Here is a 27,327-nt window from a genome sequence, read left to right on the forward strand (position 1 = left end):
ATATCGCAAAATAAGAATTCGCTGACACATGTATGAAAAAATCGCAAATTGCGAATTCACGAAATTCGCTAATTAAGAAATTGCTATTAACACCAATTGCATGCAGGTGGTACACTGGTGCAAGGTACTTAAACCACCCCACAATGCAACAGACCCACCCACAATGGCAGCAATGTTCGTGATAGCCAGGAGGCTGCGTATTCGGGCTCTTGCACAGAGGAGAATGAGACAGGAACGTATATTCAAGCTGCGCATCACTCTGTTCCAGCACACTGAAGAGGACATCTATGACAAGTACAGGCTGCACCCACAGACCATAATGGACCTGATTGAGGAGCTGAAACCCTACTTGGAACACCTTACACGCAGGACACAAACAATTCCCACACATGTGCAGGTCCTCTGCTCCCTGCACCTCCTGGCGTCGGGGAGTTTCCAACGGGTAATAGCGGAGGTTGGTGGGGTGTCACAGAGTGCACTTTCGCGCTTTCTCCATGCCTTTCTAGATTCAATGCTACAGAGGCTATCACATCACATATACTTCCCCACCACCCAACAGGCATTACAGCAAACAAAACTGGACTTCTACCAGATTGCACGTTTCCCCCACGTCATTGGCTGCATCGATGGGACCCATGTGGCCATCACACCCCCATCAGCAACTGAATATGTCTACAGAAATCGGAAATGCTACCATTCCCTCAATATACAGATTGTGTGCAACGCAAAGTATATCATCACAGACATCGTACACAAATACCCCAGCAGTACACATGACTCTTTCATCTTCAGACACAGTGGAATACACAGACGTCTGAGTGCTGGAGAGTTTGGGGAGGGGTACCTGCTAGGTAAATTCATGGCACACATCAATACATCCACTACATCACTTGAGGGGGGGGGACATTGACTTACCTATTGTGTTTGTCCATGCAGGTGACAGTGCCTATGCAGTGCGCGACTTCATTCTGACCCCATATCTGGATCCTGCAAATGCAAGTGAGAGGAACTACAACAGGGCACACAGATCTACACGCTGCGTCATTGAGCGTACCTTTGGAATCCTGAAGAGCCGCTTCAGGTGCCTGCATAAAAGTGGAGGCGCACTGCAATACAGCCCTGAGACCTGCTGTAAAATCGTGGCAAGCTGTGCAATGCTACATAACATGGCAATGAGGAAAGGCACCACAATTGATGTGACCGATACAGACACATCGGATGACGAGCGCCCTGCTCCCCCTGCCAGGCCTGCAGCAGGAGTTGGGACAGCTGCTGGACGCCAGAGACGGACAGAGATCACACAAAACTACTTCTAGGTGAGTAATGATGAAATGAGACAACAAAGCTTGATGATGTGTGAAGTGTTTATTCACACTTCACATTAATGAAATAGTAGCTGTCCCCAGCACATGTTGTGCACACAGTGCAGGTAAGGCACAAGTAACTGTGCAAACAGCATTGTAGGGTTCATTCACCCCTTGTTGCAGTAAGTGTCACCGCACACGTTCACCTCCTTCGGTGACGTCCAGGCTGAGTGCCCCCCATGGTGTTCCCTTGTCCTGCGCCCTGTCTGGCACTGCGTCGTCTTTCCCCGTGCAAGGTGGGAGTGACGCTGCTCCGACTTGAGGTGTCCTCACTGTCGGCAGAGGCCATGAGTGCGCTGCCACCAGCATTGGCCTTCTGCAGCTGCTCCACCGCAGTGGTTACCTGCGCAAGTCCTCGGGCTATATCCTGGCAGCAGTGCGCCATCTCGACCTGCATAGTTACGCTTCTGCGTGTGAGGGTGCTGGTGGTGGTGCAGAGGCGGTTCACGGCCTTCGTGTAGTTGTGGAGGCGTGCATTGGCAGGTCGGCCAGCCCTGTCATTGGCGGCTTGGTTTTGCCTCAAAGTGTCACAGAGCTCACGGATCGCCCCTGCCATGGCCATGAAGCCCTCCCCCATGTTCTTCTGCTCATTGTGTATGCGGCATAGCTGCCTATTTATTGATCTCAGTGCTTTGCTTTGCAGGCGCTGTTCCTGCAGCATGCTCTGTTCCAGGCCTGAGAACACGGATCCTTCTGCTGCAGTCGCAGTGCTGCTCCTGGGCCTTGATCTGCATGTATCCTGTGGTCTACTCCTTGGCCTTTGTGTGTCATGAATGGGCATGTGTGACACACCCTGACTCCCCTCTCTCCTGTCGGTGTCATCCCCTGTGGCACGTATTTCGTCCTCAAATGGAGGCAGTGGGGGCACATGTGCGCGCTTCCTGCGCTGGATTGGCTGCTGCTCAGTGTCGTCACCGGAGTCCGCAGGGTGTGCAGGCTCCTCTCCCTCTGCGCTGTCTTCTTGTGCCCTGGAATGTGCTGTGGATGTAAAGGGGACTACATGAGTTTGTGTTATTGTCTGCATATGGCAATCAATAAAGTTCCTACAGTTTTTTTTGGCTAACCTCTGACACTGTAACATTCACTTATCCCCAACCCACATGTTGCATTAAATTTCCTTTGTCTCATGGACACACTGTCAGACATAGTACTACGAGTCCCATGATGCATTGCTGGGTGTGCTGTAAGACCTGGGCTGGAATGACATTTTTGGAGTTTACTATGCACATTTGGGGAAGTGTGCATGGGATGGGGAGGAGTGCAGATTGATTTTGCATGCATCTTACCTTGACTGCTGGATGCAGGGTCAGAGCTGTCTATGTCAGCCACACCACCAACGCTCTCAGGCAGGAGAGTTGACTCCACAAGCTCCTCATGGGGTGTTGGCTGCTCTGCAGTGGATGGTCCTCCTCCAGTCTGATTTGCGTCCTTCAGTCTGGCTGCCACCCTCTCCTTGGACCTCTGGCGCATGTCGTACCACCGCTTGCGCAGCTCTTCGATGGTACGATTGGTGACTCCCACTGCATTCACCTTATTTTGTATTTCAAGCCAAATTTTCCTCTTCCTCGCCTCTGGGACACGCAGTGCCTTCTTGCCAAAGAGGAGCTCATGGCTGCAGACCATCTCCTCAATGAGGACCTCCTGCTCCTTTTCTGAGAACTTATGCTTTCTCCTCCTCTTCTCTGCATCCTTGCCCTCCTGTTGTTTGGTGGAATCCATTGCTGGTTGCACTCTCCTGGGATGCCTCCTCACACTCCCCAAGCAGCCTCTGGGTGTGGCTCAGGTGGGCAGGTGCAGGAAATCACTCCAGTTTCCTGTTTGTGATGTCATCAGGCTGCACCTGGTTTGCTGATTCCCGTTTTTGCGATTTCTTAATTTGCAAATTTCGCTATTAAGAAATCGCAAAACGGGTGTCTGAGAATATTTTGCGATTTTTAAGAAATCGCAATATATTTGCGATAAATTTTTTACATCCCGCTTAGCGAATCTCAATTTGCGAATCGCAAAATATCGCAAATTAGGATTCGCTAAACGGGAGTTTGATACATATGCCCCCAGGTGTTTTGTAAAGTATGTAACTGGGGCACAGGGCGTCCCTGATAGTTCTACATCTCTTGAATGTTAAGGCAGGCCTCTCTGAAATAAGTTTATTGACCCCTGGGACACCTTTTAGCTCATGTCTACCTCTTGACCTTTTAGCATTTTTTCTTGAATAACAATCGGCATGGTAATTTCCTCCTCTGTCGTGACTTGTGCCTTATGCTTCTACTTTTGGACCTTGAACGTCCAAACTTATCACTTTTGCTCTACCTTTGTTCCGCAAACACACCTGTCCTTCTTATCGAACTAAGTGATTTCCTTATTGAATAGTGTTTCTATTATTTTGTTATATTGTATGACTTCACAGCCCTGAAGAAGCCCTTGTGAGGGGTGAAACGCGTTGGCTGTTTGTTACTTAGAACTTTCTGGAAAATAAAGTCTTACAAAAACTAAACTTACTACGCCTGCTGAACGAATTTTGTTTTGTATGCACTACAATTTGTTGCCCTTATGTGTTGCCTCTCATCAATCTTTATACATGATATTATGCATGCATATAGAATGAGGGACATTTGGAAGGATAGACATCCCACCACACGAGAGGGCACGTTCCTGTCAGCAGTTCATGAATCATGGTCCAGACTGGACTATTGGCTTATCGCTAAATCAATAGCTCCCTGGGTTAAGAGTGTCAAACACATGCCACAAACGCTCTCGGATCATTCTCCGGTGGTGCTGGACATTAATATACTGACTAGACATTATCAATCGTTTCAGTGGAGACTGCAGCAGTTGTCTCTTTTAGATCTGGTATTTAACGAAGAGGTGCACCAGGCCATTAAGCACTTTTTTCTTGAGAATGAAGGCACAGTAAACGAGGCTGTTACTCTTGGGAAGCGTTCAAAGTTACGATCAGGGGGACCTGCATATGGCTACAGGCAGGCGTTCTAAAAGCATTATGTTCCTGTATGAGGCACTTGAGGGACACGCCTAGAGAAAGAGTATGCAAACACATTAAACATGGAAAGGTTGGAAGAAATTAGGGAACTGGTGACAAAATATATTGAAATGGCAGATCAAGAGATTAAGCATATGTCTAGACTTTGGAAGGCAAGGGCGTATGGGGAGGGAGGTCGCCCAGGCCGCACATTAGCAGCAAAAATGAAAGGCCCGGGGACACAGGAATTCGTCACGGATATAGAGGGTCCAGACGGTACCAAATGCCACAACACACCAGAAATAGTTGAATGCTTTAGGGAGTACTACTCCAAATTATATGGTCCTGAGGAGGAAGCTGGAAGCACAGAGATCATTGCTTTCTTTGATGAGGACGCACTGGCGTGGCTCTCAGATGCACAAAGGGAGTGTCTGATGCAACCCCTCACGATCGAGGATGTGAAAGAGACCATACGGACACTACCGTCCGGCAAAGCAGCTGGCACTGATGGGAAGTTTCAAGGCGTATGTGGATCTTCAACCTTCGCACCTAGTAAATATGTACAGTGAGGCCTATGATAGACGAATTCTACCTCCTACGCTTAGGGAAGCGTTAATCGTCACGTTACTAAAACCGGGTAAACGTATAGACAGTTGCGAGTCATACTGACCGCTTTCTTTAATAAACACTGATACAAAAATAATTGCTAAAATCATAGCCAACAAACTACTTCCGTTATTACCAACATTGGTTCTACCAGACCAATCGAGATTCGTCCGATCCTGGTCCACATCCCACATTACTTACGAACAGTGTTTGCTGTGCTGCATCAATTAGACCCGGGCCTTAAAGCTGCTGCTGTGATGCTTGATGTGGCTAAGGCATTCGATTCTATTAAATGGGGATACATGTTTGACAAGCTGAGGAGGATGGGACTGCCTTTTGCTTTTATACAATGGATAGAGATTCTGTATGCCTCCCCTGTGGCTAGAGTATGGATCAATAACTCACATTCTAAACCTATAAAAATACACAAAGGAACTGGGCAGGGCTGCCCGGTTGCCCCGCTCCTATTTGCAATCGTGATGGAGCCGTTGGAGCGCATGGTGCGACAGAGGCACGAGGGCGCCGCATTACAATTCAAACAGCGGCCGCTCATATGTGTTATATATACGCAACCCAGAGGAGGAACTACATTAGTTGATCCGTGAATATATTAAGTATGAACGTCTGTCGGGGCTCAGAATTAACTTGGGAAAGTCAGCCATTTTCCTGTTAACCACTAGCACAAGGCAATTCACACTGGAGTACCTGCTGAAATGGACGGTGGAACCTGTCAAATACCTAGGGGTATGGGTACACCATGATCCAGAGATAGTGCTGAGGGAAAACTTTGGCAGAGCGTTGGTCTCAACAGAAGAGCAGGTGAATAGATGGATTAAATTACCATTGTTTCTGGCTGACAGAATCGAAGTGATAAAGATGGTTATGCTCCCTAGGTTTCTGTATCTTTTCACTAATGTACCTATTAAGCTATTGGGATTCTTCTTTGCCAGGCTGTGTTCAATGTTAATTTGTACGGTCTGGGCAGGTAAGAAATCCAGGTGCAGATGAGGAACTATCACAAGACTTTACTCTCAGGTGGGGATTTGCGGCTCCAGACTTGTACGTGTACTATTTGTGTGCACAGGCATAGTTTGCCCACTATTGGTTTTACCCCCCTCCTTTTATTCCGCACGTAGCGGTGGAGGTAGATGATATGTTTCCAGATCAACTAGTGGCATTGTTGTCGAAGGCTCGTAAAAACTATCCCTCTAAGGAAATGTGCACTGCTGACTGCACGGCACAGGCATGGCGTGCAATCACGAGACGGGTGGATAGATCCCCTATATATGCACCGGCTCTCCCACTGGCGCATCACCCTAGCATCTCTGTAGCACAGGACAAACAAGCTTTGGAAACACTGGCGGGAATGGGTATAGGTACAATCGGTGATGCGTACCCAGAAGGCACCTTTGTCACGATGGCTGCCATACATGACTGACATCCCAGTTCACCAATGACAGTATTCACGTATTACAGGCTACGGGAAGCACTTAGGCCCCCGGCAGAGCCTATAGCACTGAGTCCACTGCAATTGTTATTGGCAGGCCCCTCGTGGATTAAATTAGTCACTCGGTTGTATAACGCTATGCAAGCAGAAACTGCACCCAATTCTAGCAAAGCAAGGGAGCAGTGGGAAACAACACTGAGGATCATGCTTAAAGATGAGGACTGAAACTTCAGTTGTTCTGTGACACGACAGCTGACCGCTAACTGTAATTTGCGCATAATACACTTCAATCAATCAATCAATCAGGGGCATTGTAAGCATGCTACTCACCCGTGAAGGTCTCAAGACGCTGGGGTCGGGGCGAGTTCCGCAGATCTGTTAGCCGAAGAGCCAGGTCTTGAGAGTTTTCCTGAAGGTGTTCAGGGAGGGGGTGTGTCTGATGTCTGCCGGTAGCTCGTTCCAGGTCTTGGCTGCAATGTGAGAGAAGGATCTTCCGCCTGCTCTGGCTCTGTGGATGCACGGGGTTTCGGCCAGTGCGAGGTTGGAAGATCGGAGGTTTCTTTTGGGTACGTGGAAGTTGATTCTGTCGTTGAGGTATTTGGGTCCGTTGTTGTGTAGGCATTTGTAGGTGTGAGTGAGGATTTTGAAGGTGATTCTTTTCTGTACGGGGAGCCAGTGGAGTCTTCATAGGTGTTGGCTGATGTGTTCTTGCCGGGGGATGCCGAGGATGAGTCTAGTGGCAGTGTTCTGTATCGTCTGGAGTTTGCGGAGTAGGGAATTGTTGATGGCGGCGTAGAGTGGATTTCCATTGTCCAGTCTGCTGGTGATGAGTGCGTGGGCAGTTGTCTTCCTTGACTCAGGGTGGATCCATTTGAAGGTCTTGCAAAGGATGCGGAGGGTGTTGAAGCAGCTGGAGGTGACGGCGTTGACCTGTCAGAGAACAGTCGCCCAGGCTCTGATAACTACAGCAATGCTCTCTTTGTGAGCATCTTTTCACCATACCAAACGTTTGCAGGTCATTCAAAAAGCTGCAGCCAGACCCACACTCTTACCCCCCGCCACACACACACTCAAACCACCTCAAAAGGATTCACTGGCTTTCTATTCACAAGCGTGCGCTCTTTAAACTTTCCAGTCACGCATACAGGCCTCATCACGCCATTGCCCCACCTATGTCCAGTGCTTTAAGTGGGCCAGGTGCTGCCTGTGCTCAGCACCGGCAGTTCTAAGAAGCAGGTGTTGAGATGGGTCTCTATCGGTCTGTCCATTTTTGCCCTAAACCAGAGGGTGAAAAAAAATATCTTAACTCTGCAGCAGTACCCCTCACTGCTCAAAGCCTTTTATGTAACTAAAAAAAGAGAATGATTTTAGTTCTTTCACAGTCTCATCAATTCAGAAGTGGGCATTTTCAATATTCTATAAAAACAAAGCCATAGGTGCTTATTTATCTTATGCAACTAACAAATAATTGGCAAAGCCAATTGTCCTGGCTTTTTGTAGGTGCAATATTACTTGCTCTTATTACATATCTGGATGCAATGGCAGAAACAGCATAATACCAGTTGGGCAGCACACTATGCTAAGCACATATACACCGGCCATGCCCCTTTTAGAGCCCCCCCCCTGTTTTTTCATCCCACCTAACGCACTGCCTACGTCAATAGCCACATCAGCTTCCACGCACCGTCCAGAACACGCCACTCGGTCATCATCCTGGTAGCTCACAACCCCTGCATCCTCAGTGCCTGGGCCAGCAGGCGAGCTTTCTCTTACTTCACTCCTACAGCCTGGAACTACCTCCCCTGCACCTCAGAGCCCCAAGCTCTGTCCTTGAGTGTCACAAGAAGCTCGAAAGCTGCTTTGTAAACTAGCCCCCCGCCGGGACCCCGTGCCAGGCTACCCTCTCCCCCCAGGTGACATGCACTCTTTTAACCTAACATGACATGTCCCACCCCACCCGTGGCTCTTCTTGGGCCAGATGTCTAAGGGACCCGCCATGTTTGCTTTTCACTCTAATAACCTGTTTGTCTGGTGGTGAGCCGTCACTCTGCAGTCCCCTTCGGGAGCAGTTTCTATTAAAAGGTTGCAGTATGATGGATAACCGGATCTGCACGGGAGGGGCAGAGGGGGCGGGCAGCTAAGCACCTCCATTACAAGTGAGATAATATAGCTGACGTTGCCCCAGCCTGGCCTTTGGAGGTCTGTGTAGCTATATGCACATTTATTTAGACCACATTTGCCTCGTAAATGGGCTTCTTGACGCTGTAGAAAACCCAAGGGTAACACCATCCTGGTCCAGCCAATGAAAAAACAGGGCTAAATAAGCGTATCAAACAGCCAGTCCCACTTGTAGAATGCAGGGTGACTGGATCCCTTCCTCGGGGTCAGAGGGCAGGTGTTTCACAGCAGAGCACCCTGCATTGTGAGTGACCTGCCAAATGTCTAAACCCTTATGAAATGGAGCATACTTTTTTTTTGAAGTTTTATATAGTGTGAACTCAACCAGAAGGTATTGGAGTGCTTTACATGAGAACCAGTTACATTGCAGGAGGACACATTCATGTTTTGGTAGGTACGGGGAGATTAAATGATTTGCCCAGAATCACAGGATGTTGAGCCAACGCCAAGACTCAAACCTGGTTTCCCCGTTCCAAAGTGGGCAGATCCTCTTCTTGCTGACCTGAGACAGACAGCAGGTGTATATTTAGACACATTTCTTTGTCGGGATGAGAGTCGCCGGAAACCCGTGCCTGAAAACTGCAATGTTGAACAGGAGTCTGTTCGGACCTGAAGCCAATGAAACTGGCGAAGATTCCACAAAACCTATTTCTTTAATCCACACACAGTCTTCACTACAGCATTCTGCATATGTATAGTTTATGGATTGTTGTTTTTATTTAAGGTAAAGCCTACCACTGGCTGACTGAAAAAAGGCCTATTGTGGGCTGACAAAGAATTTATAGTGGGCTTAGAACCTGCCCATTACTTACCATTTGTTGGCTTCATTGTCACTGCCATTTCCTTGTTTTTTATTCGTTGGTTGGCTTTGTTCATCTTGTTTCAACTTGTCTTTGTCCCTCAGCTGGAGCATAACCTATTTACCTTCCTCTTCATTTGGCTGTAATCTGCCCTTTGATTGCTCACTTTTAGAGAACTACTTTTTAGGTCTCGCCTGAGCCAGCGCGCATGCGCTGCCCTGCGAAGCTTTCAGTAAGGGCTTTTAAACTCTAAATACACACTCATGCGTGTGCTTTTTTTTTATCACCCGCAATTGGTCTTTGCATGCGTCTTTCTAAGAAAGACAGCACGCAATTGGTCCAAGGCGGGTGCATGTCCCGCCTTCTCTGTCCCCTGGCCTAGGGTGCTCGGGAGCGAGCAGCAGCGCCATCTGTTTCCAATTATCGCGCCCGCGTCTTGCGGTCGTGTTAATTGGAAACAGATGGCGGTCAGCGCTGGTCGCGCTGGTTATCTTGTTTTTACTTTCCACAGCTCAGGCCTGGGGTGCTTGTTGTTTACTATGCACTGACAAAAAAAACAAATGCGTTCCTTTAATGACCTGCCGTGTATTGTGACAGTTAATTGGCCTCACCAGTAAAAAAAATATATGTATGCCGGTTGTTTAATGTCAGTGAATTCCTTAACTACTGCCTCAAAACTTGTAAGTAGTGTGCATTTGTGGAACCCGTGGAGGAGAAGCGATGAACTGGGAATCAACTGAATTACTTCTCGCTATTGTTAACAAGCATTAAAAATGCAATAGGTCTCGCCTTTCATTAAGTTAAAGCCATTTGCTTTGCTATATAATACCATTAGCAAAGCAAATGGCTTTAACTTAATCAAAGGCGAGACCTATTGCATTTTCAATGCTTGTTTAGAAAGTGTCTACACTTGTCTATGAATACCCTTGTCTACACTGTGTGCTACAAAGTGTGAAGGGTACAATGGGAATGGTACACAACACAGAAGGCGTACCTAATGAAGGTAAGAGCCATGGGTTAGAGGGAGCCAAATCTTGCAAACCTTTAATTCAGTTTCGAGCTTAGCAACAGTTTCTGAAAGGAAGATTCCAGAGTCCTCACTGTGAGTAATGCCCAGCGCAGACTTCGGAGATACGATCAGTGTTTATTTATTCAATGGTAGCTGCTTTTCATTCAAAAGACTGATCGGGACGGATTGTGCATAGTTTGTACATTACAGTACGTGTCAAGTGTGTGTGTGGTGTGTACACTACAGTATGTGTCAAGTGTGTGCGTGACGTGCACACTACAGAATGTGTCAACAGTGCGCCTATGACTACCGATGTTGTTGATACGTTGTAGTTGCGGAACAGCTGCAGGCTTGCATTTAAAACAGAATTATTGTATTTTTTGGTGGTCGGTGCCCGCCCCCTCCTCACATGCCTGACATACTCAGATTGCTACCGATCACAGGTGTGAGGAAAAGAGGCGCCCTCCCTTGTTCACCTCACAGCACTGCGCCTGCTCCTGCACCATACGACATACCGCTAAGAGGAGTAAAGAGGAGCTAGACATCCAGGGGAGTTTCAGTACGCTGAGAAAGCGTGTGGGCGGGGACAGAGGAGAGGTAAACATAGGAATAGGTGTGTGGCTCTGGACATGTACAGAGTCGGAGGCTGCAAGTGAGTGTTACAAATCTCGGAGGTGCGCGTCGAAGCACTGCCCTCTGTGGGGTCTGCATGTGAAACAGCTGGGAGACACGATCAGTGTTTATTTATTTAACGGTAGCTGCCTTTCATTCAGAAGACTGAGCATGACGGGTTGTGCGTAGTTTGTACATTACAGTACGTGTGAAGTGTGCCTCTCTGGTTTAAACAAGCATCGGCATACAAATCGAACATGGTGATCAGTACCGGGTTGTTTGCTCTCCCCCACGCCCCAGTGACACACTCAGGAGTGACACCCTCAGTAATGACACCCAGTAGTGATACATCCAGGAGTGATAACCTCAGGAGAGACACACAGGACTGACAAACTTAAGAGTGACACGCCCAGGAGTGACACACTCTGGAGTGTAAGTACAGGGGCCCCTGTCCCTGCAGGCTGGACTCATTAAGATGTGGCCTAACGGTTAGAGCATATGACCTCGAAGCTGGGTAGCCAGGTTCGAGTCTCTGCGGCTCAACCTCTTGTGATTCTGGGCAAATCACTTCATCTTCCCACGCCTAACAAAACATGGATGTGCCCGTCTGAAACAGCTGGTGCTCGTGTAAAGCGCCCTGATACCTCCGGGTTGAGTTCAAGCTATATAAACCCACAAGACAAAAAACACGGCTCTGCGGATCTCACACGCCCTCACACGTGCACTCACTGTCACGGGCCTTAGAGATGCTCTCGTGCTCGTGGGGGATGCACTCTCCCCCTCCATATGTAACCCTCGCTCCGAGAAGATTCACGCACTTCCTGCTGGTTGGTGAAGAGTGAGACACAAGCTCTCACGTGACAAAGTCGGGGTATAGCGCCCACCAAGCGCATCTCGGGTTTAAACAAGCATCGTCATACAAATAGAACACGGTGACCAGTACGGGGTTGTTTGCTCTTCCCCACGCCCCAGTGACACACTCAGGAGTGACACCCTCCGTAATGACACACCCAGTAATGACACACCCGGTAGTGATACATCCATGAGTGATAACCTCAGGAGAGACACACAGGACTGACAAACTAATAGTGACACACCCAGGAGTAACACAATCTGGAGTGTAAGTACAGGGGACCCTGTCCCTGCCTGCTGGACTCATTAAGATGTGGCCTAACTGTTAGAGCGAATGACCTTGAAGCTGGGTTACCAGGTTCGAGTCTCTGCGGCTCAACCTCTTGTGATTCTTGGCAAATCACTTCATCTCCCCACGCCTAACAAAACATGGATGTGCCCATCTGGAACAGCTGGTGCTGGTGTAAAGCGCCATGATACCTCCGGGTCAAGTTCGAGCTATATAAAACTGCAAGACAAAATACACAGATCTTCGGATCTTACACGCCCTCACACATGCACTCACTGTCACGTGCCTCAGAGGTACTCTCGTGCTCGTGGGGGATGCACTCTCTCCCCTCCATAAGTGCCTCTCACTCCCAGAAGATTTACGCACTTCCTGCTGGTTGGCGAAGAGTGAGACACAAGCTCTCACGTGACAAGGTCGGGGTATAGCGCCCACCAAGCGCATCTCGGGTTTAAACAAGCATCGGCATACAAATAGAACACGGTGACCAGTACGGGGTTGTTTGCTCTCCCCCGCGCCCCAGTGACTCACTCAGGAGTGAGACCCTCAGTAATGCTAAAAACCTGGGGGTTAGAAATTATAGAGATCTTTATAGGCTGTTGAAATATGATCCATCGCCTGTATTTGTCACAGTGATTGCCAAATTTTTATTCTCAATGTGGCTGACTAGAAGACGCTTAATACAATGATGAGGTATTTGCATGTATCATCTTTTTAACTTTAGTGACAAACCCTTTGTATTCTTTAAGTGTATACTTATTCTTTTAATGTATAGTTTTAATGCTGGTTTCTAAACTACTTTTATTGTCTTAAAATTGTGATGTTTGAACTTTTATGGCTAACAGCCGAAATAAAGTCTTCTGACTGACTGAGTAATGACACACCCAGTAGTGATACATACAGGAGTGATAACCTCAGGAGAGACACACAGGACTGACAAACTTAAGAGTGACTCGCCCAGGAGTGACACACTCTGGAGTGTAAGTACAGGGGCCCCTGTCCCTGCAGCCTGGACTCATTAAGATGTGGCCTAACGGTTAGAGCTTATGACCTCGAAGCTGGGTAACCAGGTTCGAGTCTCTGCGGCTCAACCTCTTGTGATTCTGGGCAAATCACTTCATCTCCCCGCGCTTAACAAAACATGGATGTGCCCGTCTGGAACAGCTGGTGCTCCTGTGAAGCGCCCTGATACCTCCAGGTTGAATTTGAGCTATATAAAACTGCGAGACAAAAAACACGGCTCTGCAAATCTTACACGCCCGGAAATTGCTTGAACTGTGTCCACGCAAGGAAGCTAGAGATGTTTAGGAATGACTGCTGTGGCACAAAATGCCATGAAGGTGCTTGTGTGTGGCATAGAAGGACTCCCTGCAGATAAATCACGGTTTACAGTGACATAGCGCGTGACAGTAAGAAAATAACAAGCGCTCGCCATGACGTTTTCATTGCATTTTTCTCCCGTCCCACTTGGAAATTGTTTGGGATGTCTTTTTTTTATTCTTTAAGCCCATTTAATCATTTGCATATCAGGTATGAAGCAAACATTTATATATGTATTTCATAGTCAGAAACGTGCCATGTACGTTATTTTTGCACAAGTTAAACAAATCCCGCCAGAAATGCGTATTTACCTATTGCCAAGGAGGGATAGTGGAATTAAAAGGGTGTACGGGTGAAATAACTATCAAAACACTAATGTAACAAACGTAGTTCTGATTTAAACTTTATTGTACAATTCATATAATACATGTACAGAACCTTTCTGACATATACAAGGACATATTTGAAACTCACTTTACATAAGCAGTGAATGTTTTTGGACTTGAGTGGTTCACAAAAATGTGTACATTCTCTCGTGTGAGCATAGTGTATTGTAATTTGTGGTGGGACAGTGTTGCTTGCGGGTTGTAGTTTTGTGGTAGCCGGATCTATAGATCCCCTTGCAAACAGTCTGATAATTTAAACTGACACCCCTGCGTAACCAATTAATGAAGAGACGCACCTCCTGTCAAGCGCCAAGGATTAGATCAATTTATTTTGAGGAAAACACCTTCGCTCGTCTACTTCAAAGGCACTGCCTACTTGTTAATTCAGCATGTCAGCCATGCTAGAATAATTATGTTGTAGCAGCAACAGTGGGTGGTGGGGAGGTTCGCTGGAACATTTCAAACGGAGCGCGAAGAAGGCGCACTTTGGCGCTCCCCTTCAGCATCAAAGTGTTTGCTGTGAACTCTAATAAGGCTCGGGCTGGGTTTTAAACCAGCTTACCACCTTTAAACTGAGAATGCAGCAATTGCTTTTCAAAATGTAAATGACCTCAACGTCAGCTGCAGAATTTTTTCAGCACTGAGAGCTATACTTAGTTAGGCACCACCCCTGGGAATGGGCCAGAAATAAACACGCCTGCCTCTGACTTGTTAATAGAGGAAATGATGATAGCTCCCTGTCGTCTTTACACTAACTGTCACAGTCACTGTAGAGCCACGTGCACGCCATGGTAAGAGACGATTTCTGGCTGACTGGCAAAGGAAGAACAAGCATTGGCATAACCAATAGGCTTCGCCTTTGGGACCTTATAAGTATTTAGTTATGCAGCAGGTCCCAAAGGCAAGACCTATTGGCTATGCCAATGCTTGTTCCTTTTTTGTCACTCCATGAGGTGCGCATGTTTTATACTGTCTCCCTCATGTGCTCCCCCCAAGTGCCCCCTGAGCTCCGAGAGTCTCTCTTGTGTGATTCTAACCTGCTCACATGCTCTATGTTGTTCTCTCATTCGTGTGCTTCTTCCCTGCTCCGTGAGTTTCTGTCACCCTGGTGTCCCACTTGCTCTCTCAAGTGCTTTTCCCCCACATGCTCTGTGTTCTGCTCCCCCAAGCCTCCACTCCATCATGTGCTTTTCCCTTGCAGTGCTCTCTGCCCCAACCAACTAGTTGCTCTCTCCCTCGTGCCCTGATTTTCCTTATCCCTGCACCACAAGACGTCACAAGAATGCAGCAATGCACAAATCTGTCTGGGGGATTCTTCTGTTCCTCATGTCTTCACCAGGCAGGCCTGGGCTTCCCAAAATGGAACCCAAGGTCCTCCATGTAACGTACCAGTTTAGGCGCATTTGCACTCAGTGTACATTGACAGCACACTTATTGTCCAGCACTGTTACCTCCATGCATTGTACCATTACAGAAATACATACATTCGGAACACACATTCAGTCTGCGCGTATTGTTCAGTAATATAACTTCTGTATATTGTTCCAGGGTGTGGTATTTGCAAACGCACACAATGCCAGCACACACACTCATCATGTGCACGTTGCACAACATTTCACCCTTCGTGTATTGTACTTCACGCAAGCAAACATACACCAAGCACATGCTTTTATAGCGCAAGCACTGCACAACACAGCACTATATCTCTCATGTAATGTATTTCCCGCAGGCATACATACACTCAGTACATACATTAAACACACATATACTGCACAATACTGCTCTATCTATTAATGTTATAATCATTTAATTTTTTCTTGTTGCGGGCGCAGCAGCTTTGGGAAGCGGGACGGGGCGAGGCTGCTCTGCTGAAGGAGCAGGGGAAGGAAGGAGTGGTTTTCACTCCCTATGTGCGAATGAATGTTTGGCCGGCCGTCTTGTGCCGGCCAAACATTCATGCACACATAGCATGCTCTCCACCCAGGCTGCATTACTGCCTGGGTTGAGAACATGCTCAGGCCCCCATTCCCCGTCTGAGCGCCGAACCAAGGCGCTCAGACCAATCACAACCCTGCACTGTAACGTTATGATTGGCTCAGGGTAGCCTGGGTGTTTCCCGTGTACTTCCTGTTCCAGCCGGAGGAAGGAGTGGAGAAACGCGACGAGGATGACGCGGGACGCGAGCAGGAAGTCCATTTTTTAATTTATTTACCCTCTTCCCCCCATCCTCCTCCCCGCCCTGCCACCCCCGATCAGTGCCGGCTACCACTGCACATACATCTTAGCAGAGTCACTATTCCTGCATAGAGTAGCACTCCATATCCATGGACGTCATTTAGTGGTCACCAGGGTTAACAACTATGACCCCTGGATTCCCCCTTGCGACCCTGGCACTGGCATTGCAACCCCTGGCATATGGCGTTCTTAAAGCAGAGCCAGGAACAAAACCCTTTTTATACTTTCATGTCCCACAGCAGCCGGGGACGTTTGACTCAGCAGCAGTGAAATTGACACTGCAAAGAAACAATGTTACTGCCATTTGTGAACTAGGGGCCCGGTTATGAGCGGCCTTTACAGCCTGTTGTTAAGGGGTGTCCTTAAACCGAAAATACCATTTGCAATTTAAAGGATTTATTGTTGTTAGTTAGTTGTGAGGGCTGCAAGAAAGGAGTCTAAATCGCTCTCATTCTCTCACGCATTGTCAGATGAGAGGGAGGGAAAAGGAAGGGTTAATAGATGACCGGGCAGTAGAGAGACTAGAAAAGAGGAAGAGGAGACACTACACAGACAGGTGAGAAATAACAGCAAAAGGAAAAAAAAGAGGCGGAAAAATGAGAAGGGCGTAGCTAAGAGACAGAATTAGAGGAAGAGACCAGTGTGGAAAAGAGAAAGCCTAGAAAGAGAGCAGAGAGGGTGGGCATGTGATGAGACCGAAAGTTCAAAGAGAGTGGAAGGTAAGGATACAGTAGTCAGAGTAATAATAAAGAGAGACTGCTGTAAGAGAACTCAGAAAGAGAGACAAGGAGCAAGAGGGAAACATGCAAGAAAGAGAGAGTGTTATCCGTAATCTTCCTCGCAGGTATCGGGCTCCACCTCCTTGTTTTGTGCCCATTTTTAGTATATTAATAAATAATAGCCTTTTATTTTCTGATAGTGTAGTAAAAAATGTAGCACAAACAGCTGGAAGAAGATATTCACTGATAGTTGAGGTAAGGTAAATGCCTTTAAATATATGTTGTGTCCGTGTGTGGGTGTGAGAGTGCATTTGTGTGAGATAGAGTATGTGTGAGGATGTGTGTGTTAAAGTGAGAGAGAGTCAGTGACTGGTAGTGAGTGAGAAAGAGAAAAACCGAGTCTTTAAGTGAGTTAGAGTAAGTGAGCATTAGTGAGTGAGAGAGGTAATGGAAGTGAGGGTGAGCTAGTGAGAATGAAGAAGAATGAGTGTGTAGACTGTTAGAGAGTGTGAGGCAGTCTTAATGGACATTAATATGTGAGTGAGTTACAGTGAGCAAACGTAACTGTAAGTGAGAATGAATGTTTCATTGTGAGTGGGATTAAGTGTGAATAAATGAATGAGAGGAAGACTGCGTGCAAGTGAGTTTGAGGCAGTGAGAAAGTATGAGTAAGACTAAATGTGAGTGAGAATAAGTGAAAAAGAATAAGTGAGTCAGTGTGAGAGTAATTATGACTGAGTGAGAAAGAATGAGTCCAAGTGAGTGTGATCATTCATGAGTGTATCCGAGTGAGAGTGAATGAGTGAGTTAATGGGAGTGAGTATGAGAGAGAATGTGGTGTTATGCTGGCAAGTCTGCAGTAGGCCCTGGAATTCTGAAGGTAACTCTTGGTGTATAGAGGCCCCCCCTGGCAAAATGCTTGTGCGAGCACACTAGAAACAATTCTTAGCATGGCACTGAGACTAACATGCTGGAGTTATACCTGGCATATCGGGACAGTCATTGAAAAATGCTGTCGCTGGAGTGCAGGAGGAGATTCTTGACATAGGGGTACACAATGCAAAACACTAGCACGGGCTAATGGTAATTCCTTGCCTTAATAGAGGATATCTGTGGCATTCCGTGGGACGGCAACCTTGGCCAAATTCTGGTCCTCAATTCAAAAAAATTGAGGGGGGGGGGGGGGACCGGGAGCCTGTTATTGGTCCAGTGCCCGTGCTCCACAAGGATAATATGTAAACCAAATAGGGGGCACTGTTCCAGGGTTTGTGTCTGCAATTAGTTAACACGTAGTCCTCACACTTAGGGGGACAAAAAAGAGAAACAAGGAGAGGAAGGAAGAGAGGTGTCAGGTCATGGGGTGGGGAGAGACACAACTTGTCTCTTGTAGCCCTCACACATCCCAGGGGATGTCATGCTTCATCATCGGGCAGTTGCTCCTCGTCGGGCCGGCGGTGCAATGCCCTACGGGTCCCCCGAAGGGTCTCTTTGACGGAGATCTTTTAGAGAGCTGCCGATGGGTGCATGTGGGTGTGTGGGTAACAGGTTGGGTGTGAGGGACAGTGCGTGCGTGCGTGCAGTGCGGATAAAAATGCCTAAGGGTAGCCAAAAAAGTTTTAAATGAAGAGGTACCCTTGGCAGAGTAAAACAACCCATAGGTTAGGGGTTACCAGCGTGGGCGCAATGTGCCCTAGGTAACTACGTTAAGGTCGACATGTTTCACGCCTGAAAACGGTCAAACGATCCTTGGCGTTTCTTCAGGACCAAGAGTGTAGGTGGAGCGTGGTGAGTGCACGAAAGTATGTGTTAAGGGTGGGGTAACAATGGCCCACTTGAATTCTAATAAGGGTGGGGAAGAAAAGAAGAGGAGAAGCCTACAGCTACTAGTCAGTGGCTATCATAGATCCTAATTAGATTAATGCCCCCTTCGAATATGACCTGTGGAAACAGAAAAAGAAGAGATACAACACATAGGGGTCAGGATACAAAGTACTCTGTCCTCTGGTATGTTCGTCCTGCCAAGGAGGGTGTAGGGGAGGCAATCGAAAGTAATGGGGTGAGACAATGAACACAAGTGATCTAAAAGAGATCTAAAAAAATAGTATTGATCACCCAAGAGGTGGTTGTGTCACCAACCGTGACGGGGCGCAATGGAGGGGGAGGCAATTCAAACCCCAATCCACCAGGCAGAGGGGTAGTGCCCGGGCTCAAGGGATGAGAAACCTCCTCACAACATATGGATCGCCCCGGACCAGGTCGCGGCAGCAAGTAGAAGGCCCTTTAGGTGAAGCACGGGTCTGTGTCCTTTTTGTGGGTGGTGGTATGCAATACTCCATTTTCAATGCTGATATTGAGGTCCAAGAATGGAATCTCCTTTATGTTAGCCATCATGGTAAAGCGTAGGTGAGGGTCCTGGTTATTGATCCATTCATGGAAGGACTTAGCTAGGGTATTTGGGCCCCTCTGAAGGATCAGAATGTCGTCGATGTAGCGTTTCCACGTGACAAGGTTCTCATTGAAGGGGTTCGTGTCAGTGAAGATGTAGGTCACCTCAAAATGTGCCATGTACAGGCCTGCCAGACTAGGAGCGAAGGTACTCCCCATACTGGTACCTTGGACCTGATGGTATATGGAGGACTTGTACCTGAAAAAGTTGTTCATCAGGGCCATCGAGATGAGGGCTGTTATGAACTCCGCCGGCGTGTTGGTAGCGAGTTCGGATTCTCTCAGAAGGTTATTGGTAACCTCGATGGTGGCATCTTGGGGGATGTTGGTGTATAATGCCTCGACATCGAGGGTGATCAAGAGATTGATGTCCTCTGTGTTCTCTTCGTTGATCAATTGGATGAGGTTGAGAACATCACGGGTATCTTTGAGGTACGCCGGTGTTGATTGAACCAAGGGGCGTAGAAAGAAATCACTGAATTGGCTGAGAGGTTCCAAAAGTGAGTTGATGCCAGATACTATGGGGCGACCGGGACAGGGTGTGACACCCTTGTGAATTTTGGGCAGATGGTAGAAATAGGGCATTCTTGGTGTGTTATTCACAAGGAATGCCGCTTCTTTGGCTGTGATCCAACCCTCGGTGGATGCCTCATTCACCATGATGCGGATCTGTCCAAGCAGACGTGCAGTTGGATCAGTGTCAAGGGTTTTGTAATATTCTGTATTGCCAAGTTGTCGTGCACATTCCAGCTCGTAGTCCTTGGTATCGAGGATCACTGTGGCTCCCCCTTTGTCCGCAGGTTTGATCACGATGTTCGGATCGTTTTTAAGGGAATTGACGGCGTTTCGTAGTCTCCTAGGCATATTGTTGAAGGTGGTGGGTGGTTTGAGAAGATTGGCCTCCTTAAGCACCGCCTTTTCAAAGGTAAGGACTTCCACAGGGACCATCCCCGCAGTAGGAGTAAATCTAGAGGGTGGCCTCAGTCCGGTGTCTTCCTGTTCAGGTATAGTTGTGTCATTGAAGAATGCCCTGAGTCTGACCTTCCGGAAGAGTTGGTGTAACTCTTCATTGAGCCGGAAGTTGTCCTCTTTTGGAGTTGGAACGAATCCCAAACCCATTTCAAGTGCTGCAGTCTCATCCGGATTCAGTGACCTGGATGAGAGGTTCACGATTAATTTTTTTGATGCGTCATGCTCCTTGTTGTTGTTGTTCTCTGTTGGTTGTCTGTGTCCTGCCATTGAACCTGTTTGTTCCCTCTTCTTCTTCCTCTGCCTCTGCCCCTGCCTCTGTTCTGAAAAGGAGGAGGAGGGTTGTGGAAGAAAGGCTGTTGGAAACCCGGATGTGGTGCATTATATGGAGGATACCACATGGGTCCTGGTTGTTGATATGGTGAGCAGCGTCCTTCTGGTAGAAACTCGCTCACCTCTGTGCGTACACGGTCTGTGAGTACCTTACCCCCACACCGTGATCTCATCTCTCTCGCTTTTTAGTAGGCTTTCGGTAATTTTTTACCCGTGTGTATGTTGACACACATTACATTCCATACTTACACTTATTCGTGGCTTCTTTTATTCATTGTCACCTTGGATAGAGGACATGCTCATCCTTCATTCTGTGTGGTTTTCCGACCTTCGGTGCCCAACCCCCCATTTAGCATTGGGCTCTTGCAACCGTTTTGAGACAACTTTGGGTCACCAACTGATAAAGTTTTTAGCCACCAACACATACTACTCCTTTCAACCTCGCCTTTATACAGCGCTTCCAAACTCTCGACAAATTCGAATTACTCAGATTTATCTCAGGCGCATGCGCACCTCCGCACCTTAGTGGAGCATGACATGCACATGCGCTGTCCATATCTTCCTCAACGTGGACACCACGTGATCAACCCAGAAGTGGGCGGCTCCCCAGTCACCGTAGCGGAGCTATAAGAAACGGCAGATGCCCCCAGCTCTCTACCTACGAGCAGGCGTCCGGACGGGGTAGGCTAGTCACGCCGACACCCGAGTAAAACCGTGAGTAAACTACAAATGTATTGCCTTGAGTGACTTTACAGCGTACGCTTGCACGATAATGCCTCGTATATAACAAGACGACTTATTGCACGTCTTTTGCTATCTCTTTCTCCCTACTGCCCATGGCGTTTTTTCTGTTTTTTCTGATTACCACAGCCCAAGAAGGTGCAGGCATCCCATGCCATTAGCTCATGAAGAAACTTTATCTTTGTATCTAGGTAAGCCGATCACCACCTTATTAGTTCTGTGCTCAGCTTCTTTGCTCCTGGTCATAGTAATAAGTTTAGAGACTTGACCTGGTGTGCACCTTGCCTCTGACACCACACTACGATTTTGGGACCATACCAAGTGTGGCCACGAGGCGCTGTATACAAGTGGTGCGTGTCTCTACCCGTGCTTCACCTAAAGGGCTTTCTACTTGCTGCCGTGACCTGGTCTGGGGCGATCCATATGTTGTGAGGAGGTTTCTCATCCCTTGAGCCCGGGCACTACCCCTCTGCCTGGTGGATTGGGGTTTGAATTGCCTCCCCCTCCATTGCGCCCCGTCACGGTTGGTGACACAACCACCCCTTGGGTGATCAATACTATTTTTTTAGATCTCTTTTAGATCACTTGTGTTCATTGTCTCACCCCATTACTTTCGATTGCCTCCTCTGCACCCTCCTTGGCAGGGCGAACATACCAGAGGACAGAGTACTTTGTATCCTGACCCCTATGTGTTGCATCTCTTCTTTTTCTGTTTCCACAGGTCATATTCGAAGGGGGCATTAATCTAATTAGGATCTATGATAGCCACTGACTAGTAGCTGTAGGCTTCTCCCCTTCTTTTCTTTCCCCCCCTTATTAGAATTCAAGTGGGCCATTGTTACCCCACCCTTAACACATATTTTCGTGCATTCACCACTCTCCACCTACACTCTTGGTCCTGAAGAAACACCAAGGATCGTTTGACCGTTTTCAGGCGTGAAACATGTCGACCTTAACGTAGTTACCTAGGGCACATTGCGCCCACGCTGGTAACCCCTAACCTACGGGTTGTTTTACTCTGCCAAGGGTACCTCTTCATTAAAAACTTTTTTGGCTACCCTTAGGCATTTTTATCCGCACTGCACGCACGCACTGTCCCTCACACCCAACCTGTTACCCACACACCCACATGCACCCATCGGCAGCTCTCTAAAAGATTCCGTCAAAGATACCCTTCGGGGGACCCGTAGGGCATTGCACCGCCGGCCCGACGAGGAGCAACTGCCCAATGATGAAGCATGACATCCCCTGGGATGTGTGAGGTCTACAAGAGACAAGTTGTGTCTCTCCCCACCCCATGACCTGACACCTCTCTTCCTTCCTCTCCTTGTTTCTCTTTTTTGTCCCCCTAAGTGTGAGGACTACGTGTTAACTAATTGCAGACACAAACCCTGGAACAGTGCCCCCTATTTGGTTTACAAATTCTGGTCCTAACATACAAGAGGTAATATTTGCCATAAGGGTCACCCATGGTACATGGACAGCACTAATGGGAAAAGTGTGGCACTGGCGTATTGTATGGTGTTTTTGACCTAAGAGGGCACCCATGGCATACGGGGGAAAGGTATCTTAATGAGATTTCTCTGGGACCAGGGCGTTACATTTAAGTTTTGTAAAATAAATAATTTCAGCAATGCAATGCTTATTCTTCCAATTAAGTAAAAATTAACTACAAGGCAGATAATACACGTTACTGCTTTGTTTAATTGTTGTTAATACATGTAAAAGTGTGTGTATGAAAGTTCCTTAAGCTCTGTGAGTTGCCCAAGTGATAATGCCTTACAAATTATCAGTAATTACATTTTATTGGCAATCAGGAATAATACATTCATATTCAATATAAGGTGTATATCATTTTATACATGTGAACTTAAATACTTCCTGCTATCTATTAACAGATATCCCATTGTTCTTTAAACTGGGGGAACCATTAAGCTATGGCTATAGTGTGAATACGTTATGCTACCAGTACTGTTCAGTAGTGCTATATTCTCTTCAAACTTTTACATTTTTTTAAATAAAAAGAGAAAGGAGTATGCAAGGTTTACCAAATAAGTACCCTAAAGGTTGTAGCCTCACTTCCTGTAAATTTAAAGATCTATGGTCAAAGGTCATGACAATGCCACTTCCTTTGATGTCATTAAGGTCAACGGTGTGTGACGTAGGAGCGTGGCTTTGGCGCTACGTAAAATCGCCACCTAGCGGAGAGGCTCCAGTGCACCGCGGAACGAGGAATGACATTTTGGCATTTTGGAAGCCGGGTTTAAAAGAGATGTGTGACTGTGGGAAAGGAGGAGAGTTAGGGAAGCTGCCAAGCTGTTTATTTTATAAGCAGCAACAGAGTGTTCTGAATGTTTTTTCACCGTTGTAGAGTTTTCCTCAGATGGGCGCTGCCATTTTATATCTTGTCTCACGCTAACAGAATTTCACTGCTTAGGATTCGCTTTGAGGAACGCTTACAACATAGTTATTTTCAGCAGTTTTAAAGAGCAGAGATCTTATGCTGCAGTGATGTATGGAAGGATTTACTTAATGCAATATGTTTCTTGTAACACTGTTCTAAGGTCATAAATGATGTATTATGACTATATTTTGGCACCTGAATAATCTTAACTTTTTGCCTGCTGGTGAACATTTGGAGTTCATTTTGCTATTGAATCCTCCTCATATAAATAAGTGCAGTAATACTGCATATGTGGAGAATATTGACTTACAGTAATTTTCTTTTCCACAGGAAAATTATGGAAACCGCAGTTTGTTTTCACTCCTACGGCTCAACCCTTGTCTCCTGGGTCAGGTGCTGTATCTATTATTTCTACTTCAAAGACATTATCAATTGTCTCTTTGGGTTCTCCTTGTGAAATGGCCAATGCTACAGTACCTCTTGCTGTTTCTCTGCAATCCTCCCAACGTAAGGATCAGTCTCCTTCCTCAGTATCTAAGCGACCTAAATAAGATCCTCCTTCACCTGAGAAGTCTATGTCTCCTATTTCTCTGGAACTAGTACTGGAAGAGATTTGTGCATTACGCCCCTTTGTGGAAGATACTAATAACAGGTTGCAATGCTTGGATGATAAATGGTCAAGGATGGAGGAACGAATATCTTTGGTAGAGCAACACATTGTAGACATGGGTGAAGAAATTAATAAAATCAGTTGTCTGGAGAAGGAAGTTTTTTGACTTAACATACATAGGATTTGGAAAACTGGAACAGGCGGAATAATCTTCAAATTTATGGTCTTCCGGAGCTATTGGAGCGGAATGATCCTGTCTCCTTTTTTACCTCCTTCCTTCCTAAGTTGTTAGATATGCCTCCCTCTACTACACTGAACATTCAGAGAGCGCATAGGCTAGGTTCTCATCCTGCATTGTCATCGTGTCTAGGCAAACCAAGAGGAGTAATTATTCTTTTTTTAAAGTTTACTGACCTGTTGATGGTTCTTTGTGCGGCTAAAGCGAAACGTCAAGTCTCCTGGTTGGGTCAGGGAGTTTTTCTATCTCAGGATGTCTCTAACGCAACAGCAGCTAAAAGCAAGGAATTCCTGAATCTTCGTACTCCTTTCCGCTCCCTTGGTGCCAGATATGGTCTCTTTCATCCCTGTACTTTTAAGGTGACATTCCAGAATAACACTACAACGTTTGAAGATCCAGCTGAACTTAAAAAAATCACACAGTCTTATACATTGGTCACTATGAATACAGCTGGTCCCTCCAATGGTTGATGTTTTTATTTTTTTGTCTGTCCCCTACAGGTTTTCTCTTCTCTGGTAGTTTAATAAGGTCTCCTTGAAGTTTTAATATGTCTCATGAGTAATTTTGTCAGAAATGTTATAATATGTTACATTATTCCTTCTAAGTTTTTTTTCTCTCCTCGTCTTCTTTACAGATTCATCATATATGTTTACTTTGTGCAGTCCTACCTCGTAAGTGTGTATAGTCCGAGTGAGACGTGGACTCCTTCTCCTCTGGGTGTGTCATCATTCGTGTGTCGTCACCACCCTGTTGTTTTTTCTCCTATTGTTACTTATTCAGGTATGTCCTTACAGTCATCCTTTTTGGATATGTACTGTCTTTTCTCTTTGTCTCTCATTTTTTTCTTGTTACACTCTTTCGCTGCCTTTTCTAGTTTTCTTCTCTCTTTATCTTGCACTTTTTTCTTCTTTTACTCCTGTGCTTTCTCCTATTTCCTTCTTTTTCTCCTTCATCGTTACCTGTTTTTCTCTTGATAGTAATGATGTTAAACTTTAGTAGTTTTAGGTTCTCACATTTTTTGCCCCTGATTCACTCCATATAATTCCGGGTTATATCATGGAACATTAAGGGGTCCCTCAATCCGGTTAAACAACAGAGAATATTACCGTATTTAGGTAAGTCTAATCCTGACCTCATTCATCTACAACAGTGCTTTCCAAACGGTGTGTCGCGACACGTTAGTGTGTCGGCTGTTGTCTGTAGGTGTGTCACACAACGTGGTCTAGGCAATGCGGTCTAGGCATCATGCAGGACGGTACTGTGCATGCTACTGATGCATTACCTGTTCCTGCGAAAGAGTAAGAGTCTCCTGTGGCAGGGCAGCGAGCCGTGATTGGAATCGGAGCATCACTGCTGCTCGCTGCCACACTCCAGCTGACCAGTTGAAGCATTCGGCAGTGGCGGTGAGAAGACTGCCGGTGGCTCCTGCAGTACAGTGCTCTTCGCCACCCCCATAGTCCCGTTCAATCTAGGCCAGGGGGAGGCCAGCAGCACCATTGCCAGCAGCCATCCGGCGCATACTGCTGCTGCCCTCCCGCAGACCTGTGGAACCTCCGGCGGTGAGTAAAGACAGCGGCGGCTCTCGCTGGTGCCACCCCGCAGACTCCTGCCCCCGCAGACCCTTCCAAGCTTACGCAGGGAGGGAGTAAGCAGCATCACCAGTGACACAGCTTCACATACATGGGGATCCTGCAGCGCTCGCTGTTGCCGCCTCCCGCAGACCTATTCAAGCTTACACAGGGGGGAGGTGACAGCAGCATCGCCAGTGACGTGGCTCCTTCAGCTCCACATGCTCGCTATCAACCTCATACTTCTCATTAAAATAGTGAGTGCTGCTGGTTATATTCAAATTGTTTTAATTCTTGCACATATTTACATATTGTTACTCCTAAATGACAGCAGTCATGGAAATGTATATATGTTATTATTTTAAAAATCATATATATTGCTAGTAAAACTCAATTACCGTGTCACAAAATGATGCATGTCTAAAAAGTGTGTCACCAACATGAAAAGTTTGGAAAGCACTTATCTACAAGAAGCTCATCTTATCCATTCTGAGGCACTGAAATTTAAAAGAAACTGGGTGGGACACTTGTTTGTTTCTCCCTCTGTAATTGAAAAGAATGGGGTTGTGATATTATGTAATAAGTCTCTTAATCTTACTGTGGTCTCACAAGAAACGGAAGATGCTGGTAGGTGGGTTTTTATTAATGTACTGATAGATAATATACCTCTAACTATATTGAATGTTTATGTTCCTTCAAAACCTGATCATACTTTTTGGCCTTCAATTGCAAGAAAATGTGCGAAGTATTATGATGCATACTTTATCCTAGGAGGAGATCGTAAACAAATTTTAGATCCTTTCTTTGGATAGTAAGTCATCAGTTCAATTTGTGTCATATAAAATGTACAAACAATTTCTTTTTATCATTTCTAAAAGTGCCTTAGTTGATTCATGGAGGTTGTATTAACCTATGGATTTGATGATCTTTCCACTTTTACTGTATCTCCTTTCCACGATACCAGTTCATATTCCAAAATACTTCCTGAGGATTATACTTTTTACTCTGCTACTCACAGTACACTTTCACGACTAGACCATAATTTTCTTTCTAAACATCTTTCACAATTCCTTGTGCAATCCCACATCACTCCAAATGTACTTTCTGACCATGCCATGGTTATCACTGACTTGGATTTGGTTCCCCTTAGACCTCCTTTTCATAGATGGATATTTAATAGTTTTTTGCTTCAGGATGTTCAATTTTCTAGTTCTTTTATCTCCTTTGC

At 46.5% G+C, this 27,327-nt stretch overlaps 1 long non-coding RNA gene across 2 annotated transcripts in view; it reads left to right on the forward strand.

Moving 5' to 3' along the window:
• LOC146771100 (uncharacterized) overlaps window positions 1-27,327 on the forward strand; it is a 68,757-nt gene that overhangs the window by 36,884 nt on the left and 4,546 nt on the right. For both annotated transcript variants that reach the window (XR_014975228.1, XR_014975227.1), the window contains exons 2-3: window positions 24,014-24,076; window positions 25,166-25,311. This is a non-coding gene — a long non-coding RNA (uncharacterized LOC146771100). The remainder of the gene's footprint in view (window positions 1-24,013; window positions 24,077-25,165; window positions 25,312-27,327) is intronic.

The sequence above is a fragment of the Triturus cristatus genome, unplaced genomic scaffold, assembly GCF_964204655.1.
Source record: "Triturus cristatus unplaced genomic scaffold, aTriCri1.1 SCAFFOLD_196, whole genome shotgun sequence".
NCBI classification, from domain to species: domain Eukaryota; kingdom Metazoa; phylum Chordata; class Amphibia; order Caudata; family Salamandridae; genus Triturus; species Triturus cristatus.